At 37.2% G+C, this 8,657-nt stretch overlaps 1 pseudogene; it reads left to right on the top strand.

Moving 5' to 3' along the window:
- The first annotated feature begins 7,747 nt into the window (after window positions 1-7,747).
- On the top strand, window positions 7,748-8,306 carry LOC114897980 (annotated as a pseudogene).
- Window positions 8,307-8,657: the final 351 nt, after the last annotated feature.

Below are 8,657 nucleotides of genomic sequence, written 5' to 3'. Positions count from 1 at the left end.
GAGTGCTCATAAACTTGAGTATTTCAGGGTACTGCCCAAGGGGGGAAAAGAGGAGGCCCTCAGCACCCAGCCTATCTTCGCAGGATTGAGAAAAGGCATGCAATCTTAAGAATTCTCCCCTAAGAGAGAGCAAGAAGTGTAGACTGGACACATGCATAGAAAAGATCTGTAAAAGCCTCAGAATTCTTTGCTGGACTAACAAATGAAGGTATCTCTCTCCTGAAGCCAGTCAGTAAATATTGGAGGAGTTGACTTCTTCAAATGTGATGAAAACAATGCAAGACTTCAAGAAATATGAAAAAATCAAAGAAATAGTATACCACCAAAGGAACACAATAATTTTCTAGTAACCAGCCCCAAAGAAATGGAGATCAACAACTTGCCTGGCAAAGAATTCAAAATAATTTGTTTATTTTTGTTTTTTGGCCAAGCTGCATGGCATGTAGAATCTTAATTCCCTGACCAAGGATCAAACCTGTGCCCCCTGAAGTGGAAGAATGGAGTCTTAACCACTGGACCTCCAGGGAAGTTCCTCAAAATACTTGTTTTAAGGAAACTCAGCTACAAGAGATCACACAACTCAATGAAATCAGGAAAACAGTATGTGAACAAAATAAGAGGTTTAGCAAAGAAAAAGAAATTATCTTTTAAATTCTGCAGCTGAAGAATAGAATGAATAAAATAAAAAATGTGATAGAGAGCATCAACAATAGACTTAATCAAGCTGAAAAAAAAATCTGTGAATTCAAAGACGTCATTTGAAATTATCCATCCATCATCAGAGGAATACATATTTTAGTTTATTTAGCTAATTTTACACCTCAAGGAACTAGAAAAAGAACTAACTAAGGCCAAAGATAGCAGAAGAAAGAAAATAACAAAGATCAGAGCAGAAAAAGTATCAATATATGGACCAGAAAAATAGTAGGAAAAAAAATCAATGAAACCGAGCTGTTTTAAAGAAAAACAAACAACACTGACAAATTTTCATCTTGACTAAGAAAAAAGAGAAGATTCAAATCAATAAAATCAAAAATGAAAGAGAAGACATTACGACTGATACTGCAGAAACACAAAGGAGCATAAAAGACCATTATGAACAATTATATGACAACAAATTGGACAACCTAACAGAAACAGATAAATTCCTAGAAATATAATCTGCCAATATCAAATAGATAAAAATTTTGAATCACTATGTTGTACACCTGAAACTAATATAATAATATTATAAATCAACTATACCTCAATAAAATTTTTAAATAAAATAAAATTTTATTTAATTTTTGAAAAGACTGAATCATGAAGAACTAGAAAGTATGAATAGACCTATAACTAGTAAGAAGATTAAATTAGTAATCAAAAATCTCCCAAAAAAGGAAAAGTCCAGGACAAGTTGGTATACCTGGTAAATTGTACCAAACATTTACGGAGAAATTAATGCCAATCCTTCTCAAACTCTTCCAAAAAATTTAAAGTAGATGGAACACTTCCATACTCAACTTGCAAGGCCAGCATCACCCGGTTAACAAAGCCAGACAAGGATATTGCAAGAAAAGAAAATTACAGACCAACATCCCTGATGCACATAGATGCAAAAATCCTCAGCAAAATATTAGCCAACCAAATTCAACAATACATTAAAATAATCATAAACCATAATCAAGTGGAATTTATTCTGGGGATGCAAAGATGATTCAATATCCACAAATCAGTAAACGTGATACATCACATTAACAAAATTAAAGATAAAAATCATATGATCATCTCAATCGATGCAGAAGAAGCATCTGATAAAATTCAACATCCATTCATGATAAAAACTGTCACCAAAGTGAGTATTGAGGGAATGTACCTCAACATAATAAAGACCATACACTACAAGCTCACAGCTAACATCATACTCAATGGTGAAAAGCTGAAAGCTTTTACTGTAAGATCAGGAATAACACAATGATGCCCACTCTCACCACTTTTATTCAGCATAGGTCTAGAAGTCCTGGCCAGAGAAATGAGGCAAGAAAAAGAAATAAAGTTATCCAAATGGGAAAGGAAGAATGAAATTGTCTCTATCTGTAGATGACATGATATTATATATAGAAAACCCTAAAGACTACCAAAAAAACTGTTAGAACTAAAAAAAGACTCAGTAAAGTTGCAGGATATAAAATCAACATACAAAAATCACTTGCATTTTGATATGCTAACGATAAACTATCTGAAAGAGACATTAAGAAAGCAGTTCCATTTACAGTCACATTAAAGACAATAAAATACTTAAGAATAAACGTGACCAAGGAGGTGAAAGACTTGTACACTGAAAACTGTAAGACGCTGATGAAAAAAACTGAACAAGACACAAATGGATTGGAAGAATTAATATCAATAAAACACCCATGCTCCCCAAAGTGATCTACAGATTCAATGTAATCTTTATTAAAATTCCAATGGCATTTTTCACAGACACAGAAAAAAACCCCTAAAATTTATATGGAACCACAAAAGACTCTAAATAGCCAAAGCAATCTTAAGAAAGAAAAACAAAGGTGGAGGTATCACACTTCCTGATGTCAAATTATATTACAAAGCTATAGTAATCAAGACACTATGGTACTGGCATAAAAACAGACACTTAGAACAATGGAATGAAATAGAGAAGCCACAAATGAGCCCACCAACTAATCATTGACAAAGGCACAAAGAACATAAAATGGGGAAAGGATAGTCTCTTTAATGAATACTGTTGGGAAAACTGGATATTCACATGCTAAAGAATGAAACGAGACCTCTATCTTACACCACTCACACAGATTAAAGACTTAATGTAAGACTGGAAACTGTCAAAACTCCTAGAAGAAAACACAGGGAAAAAATTCTTTGATATTGATCTTGGCAATGGTATTTTGTATTTGACACCAAAAGCACAGGCAACAAAAGCAAAAGCAAACAAGTGACGCTACATCAAATGAAAAGGATTTTGTACAGCAAAAGAAACCAATAACAAAATGAAAAGGCAACCTGTGGAATGGGAGAAAATATTTGCAAACCATATATCTAATAAGAGATAAATATCTAAATATATATAAGGAACTAATATAACTCAATAGCAAAAAACAAATAATCAGAATTTTAAAATTAACAAAGGACCTGAATAGGCATTTTTCCAAAGAAGACACACAAATGGCCAATGGTACATGAAAAGATGCTCAGCATCACTAATCATCAGGAAAATGCAAGTCAAAACCACAGTGAGATATCACCTCACTCCTATTAGAAGGGCTATTATCAAAAAAACAACACAAAACAAATGTTGGTGAAGATATGGGGAATAGAGAACTCATGTGCTATTGGTGGAGTAATAATAATGTAAATTATTACAGCCATTATGGAAAACAGCATGTAGTTTCCTCAAAAAATTAAAAGTAGAACTACCACATGATCCAACAATCCCAATTCTGGATATATATCCAAAAATAAATGTCTTGAAGAGCTATCTGTGCCTCCATGTTCATTGCAGCATTATTTACAATAGCCAAGATATGGAAACAACCTAAGTACTCATTAATGAATGAATGGACAAAGAAAATATGGTGTATATATACATATATATATATATATATATATATATATATATATATATATATACACACACACACGATAATGGAATATTATTCAGTTACAAAAAATAATAAAATCTTGCCATTTGCCACAACATGGATGAACCTGGAGGCCATTATGCTAAGTGAAATAGGCCAGGTAGAGAAATCCAATTCACTTATACTTGGACTCTAAAGAAAAAAAGTCACATTTATAGAAAGAGAGAGTAGAATGGCAGTTGCCAAGGATTGGGGAAATGGTGAGATGTTGGTCAAAAGGTACAAACTTTCAGTTATAAGGTGAATAAGCTCTAAAAATCTAATGTACAGCATGGTGACTGTAGTTAATAATACTGCATTGTATACTTGAAATTTGCTAAGAGAGAAGATCTTAAGCTTTCTCACCATACATACTCAAAAAAAGGTAAATATTAAGGTGATGGACATGTTGATTAAATTAATTGTGGTAAATATTTCACAATGTATCAATATTTATATGTCAAATCTACCATATACACTTTAAATATATACAGTTTTCAATAGATCTTTATTGGAGTATAATTGCTTCACAATACTGTGTTAGTTTCCACAACGAAGTGAATCAACCATATGCATACATATATCCCCATATCCCCTCCCTCTTGAGCCTCCCTCTCTCCCTCCCTATCCCACCCCTCTAGGCAGTCACAAAGCACCAAGCTGATCTCCTTGTGCTATGCTGCTGCTTAGCTAGCTGCCACTAGCTATTTTACAATTGGTAGTGTATATATGTCGATGCTACTCTCACTTCACCCCAGCTTCCCCCTCCCCACCCTGTGTCCTCAAGTCCATTCTATATGTCTACGTCTTTATTCCTGCCCTGCCACTAGGTTCATCAGTACCATTTTTTTTTTAGATACCATATACATGTGTTAGCATATGGTATTTGTTTTTCTCTTTCTGACTTACTTCACTCTGTATGACAGACTCTAGGTCCATCCATCTCCCTGCAAATAACTCAGTTTCGTTTCTTTTTATGGCTGAGTAATATTCCATTGTATATATGTGCCACATCTACTTTATCCATTCATCTGTCGATGGACATTTAGGTTGCTTCCATGTCCTGGCTATTGTAATAGTGCTGCAATGAACATTGTGGTACATGTTTCTCTTTTAGAATTATGGTTTTCTCAGGGTATATGCCCAGTAGTGGGATTGCTGGTTCATATGGTAGTTCTATTTAAAAATTTTTAAGGAACCTCCATACTGTTCTCCATAGTGGTTGTATCAATTTACATTCCCACCAACAGTGCAGGAGGGTTCCCTTTTCACCACACCCTTTCCAGCATTTATTGTTTCTAGATTTTTTGATAATGGCCATTCTGACCGGTGTTAGGTGATACCTCATTGTAGTTTTGATTTTCATTTCTCTAATAATTGGTGATGTTGAGCATCTTTTCATGTGTTTGTTGGCCATCTGTATGTCTTCTTTGGTGAAATGTCTATTTAGGTCTTCCGCCCATTTTTTAGTTGGGAGTGCTCGTTTTTTTGATATTGAGCTCCATAAGCTGTTTGTTAAATACATGCAATTTTATTATATTAAAATTGTTTTCAATAATTATATTCAATAATTATTAAATTATAATATATTATATTTGAATATGATATATAATATATATTACATGTATATGATATATATATATTATATAATATATTAAATTCAATAAAGCTGGAAACAAAACAAAACATCTCCCAAAGCTGTTCCATTAAATTCTATGGCTTCAAGAAACTGTTAGATGCTCATTGAATATCATGATAATATCTTCGTCAGCAACCTATAGATTTAAAAAAATAAAAAAGATAACAAACTTGTGCTCTTTGGGAAAAACAATCTCATCTGGTTTGCTTGTTTTTGTGTTTTAAAATACAGAAAAGTACCATAAAATTATAATAAAAAGTCATATGTGAATTCCCAGAGTAAACAAATATTGATATTTTCTCAAAAAAAAAAAAAAAGATTTGTTAGGTTGCATCCAGATGAGCCTTTACTCTAGTCCTAATAAAGCTCCACAACTAAGACATTCCTCTTCTGAGAACTCTATCTAATGCCTTGTGTTTTATGATGCCCCCCCACTCCAGCTTTGCACACAAAATATTCCCAGCCCTAGGTGAATGTGGGAATTGTTTGGCCTACTGCTTTCTAACAGACTTTCCCCAGCATCAAATAGTGTCCTCATTTGCGTTCACAAATTAATGCTCATCAAAGGGCTCAGGGGGAACGCTCTGCAGATCTCCAAAGCCCTTTCTTTGTGCAGTTCCCTCCTCTCTGGCACTCTGCTTGGCTAGTAATAGCTGCCTTCCCCTCCAAAAACTCCAGTATCTATCTCCTCAACCCAGCAAGACCACCAGACTCTGAATTTCCCTTGCCTCCACTACAGTGTAGAAACTTCCTCCAGGGAATAAGTTGAGGAAATCAAGGGGTTTGCTTCATTAATTTCCCATTTCTCAGGGTTCACAGTCTTGCAAGGCCTGTTGCCCAATGTCTGAAACATTGTTTCACATATTTTGTCTGGTTTTCTAGTTAAGTGGAAAGGTAAATCTAGTCCCTGTTACTACCTCATGGCTGAAAGTGTTAAGTCCCTCCTAACTCTGGCTTTGCATTCCTCAAATCTATCTTCTTCCTTATAAAGCCAGAGTGATATTTCATAAATGCAAATATAACATTATCTCTCCTCACTTAAAACCCCTCAATTGCTTCCACCTGACACTAATCCCATTCTTAAACTCTAGGTTCCTGTCATGCTAAGCAGTCCTGGAATTCATCAGGCTGTTTCATGCACCTATGCTTATTTTACTCCCCACTCCTTTAGCCTTTAAAAGATAGCTCTTGGGCTTCTCTGGTGGCGCAGTGGTTGAGAGTCCGCCTGCTGATGCAGGGGACACGGGTTCGTGCCCCGGTGCGGGAAGATCCCACATGCCGCGGAGCGGCTAGGCCCGTGAGCCATGGCCGCTGAACCTGCGCATCCGGAGCCTGTGCTCCGCAACGGGAGAGGCCACAACAGTGAGAGGCCCGCGTACCGCAAAAAAAAAAAAAAAAAAAAGATAGCTCTCTGTGGTCAGAGGGTAAAAACTTCCAGTTAAAAGAAGAATAAGTTTGGGGGATCTAATGTACAGCATGGTGATTATAGTTAATAATTTGTATTACATACTTGAAAGTTGCTAAGAGAGATTGTCAACATTCTCACCATAAAAAAGAAATGGTAGGGACTCCCCTGGTGGCGCAGTGGTTAAGAATCCGCCTGCCAATGCAGGGGACACGGGTTTGATCCCTGGTCCAGGAAGATCCCACATGCCGCAGAGCAACTAAGCCAGTGCACCACAACTACTGAGCCTGCACTCTAGAGCCTGCGAGCCACAACTACTGAAGTCCAAGTGCCACAACTACTGAAGCCTGCACGCCTAGAGCCCAAGCTCCACAACAGGAAAAGCCATGGCAATGAGAAGCCCGCGCACCACAACAAAGAGCAGTCCCCGCTCCCCGCAAGGAGAGAAAACCCGTGTGCAGCAACGAAGACCCAATGCAGCCAAAAATAAACAAATTTTAAAAAAAAGAAATGGTAGTATGTGAGATGACAGAGGTATTAGCTAATGCCATGGTGGTAATCATTTTGCAATATAGAAGTGTATCAAGTCAACATGTTGTACACCTTAATATTACACAATGTAATATGTCAATTATATCTCAATGGGAAAAAGAAAGGCACAACTCTCTGTATCCTTTATGAATACTTCAATAACCACTCACTGAATCTGGCACAGTCAATTCCTTCTTCCTTTGTACTGACATTTTATCTAGTACTGAATTCAGTTGTTGTTATTATTGTTAACCCTATTATTATCTGTTCATCACACATATATTGAAATTAGTTGTGGGCAGGTGCTACAGAGAGGTGTAGAGGAGCTAGACCCTGGCCCCTGACACTCCTGGCCCCTGAGGTCACCCCACTTCTCCACCCCTTGGGCCTGACCGGCCAGCCCCAGGAGTGCTGCGAAGCCACCAGGCCCTGGATGCCTGCAGGCCCCACATGTCCCCAGAGCTAGACCTAGGTCAGGTGGCAGCTCAGTCGCCAGGCTGGACTCTGAGCATCCTGGTGGTGGTGGCGCACTGACCTAACGGCTCTGGCCAGAAGTACCAGTTGGTGGTGGATGGTGGGGTGGCTTGGGCAAGTTGGCGCTCCCCATCCGACTCATACAGTCCTCTTTTGTAACAGACTGTGAGCCAACCATCTGCTTTGTGTGTGAGTGATAGATGACAGAGCAGCCCAGTTAGATGTTCTGGATACAATAGGACAAGAAGTTTGGAGCTATAAGAGAACTTATAGATGAGGGTTTCCTATTGCTCTTTTCAGACATACATAGAGGCAGTTTTGAAGAAATCTGTGAGTTTCAAAGACAGACTCTCAGAGTAAAGGATCATGATGAGTTCCAATGATTTTAATTGGTAATAAAGCAGACCTGGATCATCATAGACAGGTAATGTAGGAAGAATAGCAGTTAACCCACAACTTAAGGTAACATACTGTGGGGGTGTCAGCAAAGATTAGGATGAACGTAGATCAAGGTTTCCATGAACTTGTCTGGGTTATAAGGAAATTTCAAGAGTGGGAATGTCTTTCTTCACCAACGAGGAAAGAAAAAGACAAGAAAAGCTGCCATTGTGTCATTTTCTAAGAATTATTTGAGTTTTAGCTACCCACTGCCAGGAAAAGCCTGCATCTTCTCCTTCTCTCCTTACAGTTTACATCATGTTGGTACCTTTCTAGCCTTAGACAAATGATCCTGGTAGCCTTAGACCAAGAAGCTGGTTAATCCTTTCCATGAAGCTAATCTTATGGTCATTTCAAGACAGATTTAAAGGAAACACTAAGGATGCTTCAAAAATTAGCGGATTCCATATACAAAATGAACTCAAATGAATTGAAGACTTAAATGTAAGACCTGAAACCACAAAAGTCCTAGAAGAAAATATAGGTGGTACACTCTTTGACATCAGTCTTAGCAAAGTTTTTTTTGGATATGTCT

This window comes from Monodon monoceros, unplaced genomic scaffold, assembly GCF_005190385.1.
Source record: "Monodon monoceros isolate NGI ecotype Baffin Bay Population unplaced genomic scaffold, NGI_Narwhal_1 Super_Scaffold_18, whole genome shotgun sequence".
NCBI lineage: Eukaryota > Metazoa > Chordata > Mammalia > Artiodactyla > Monodontidae > Monodon > Monodon monoceros.
Note: the sequence above shows the minus strand (reverse complement) of the source record. Positions and strands in the feature narration are given on the sequence as shown.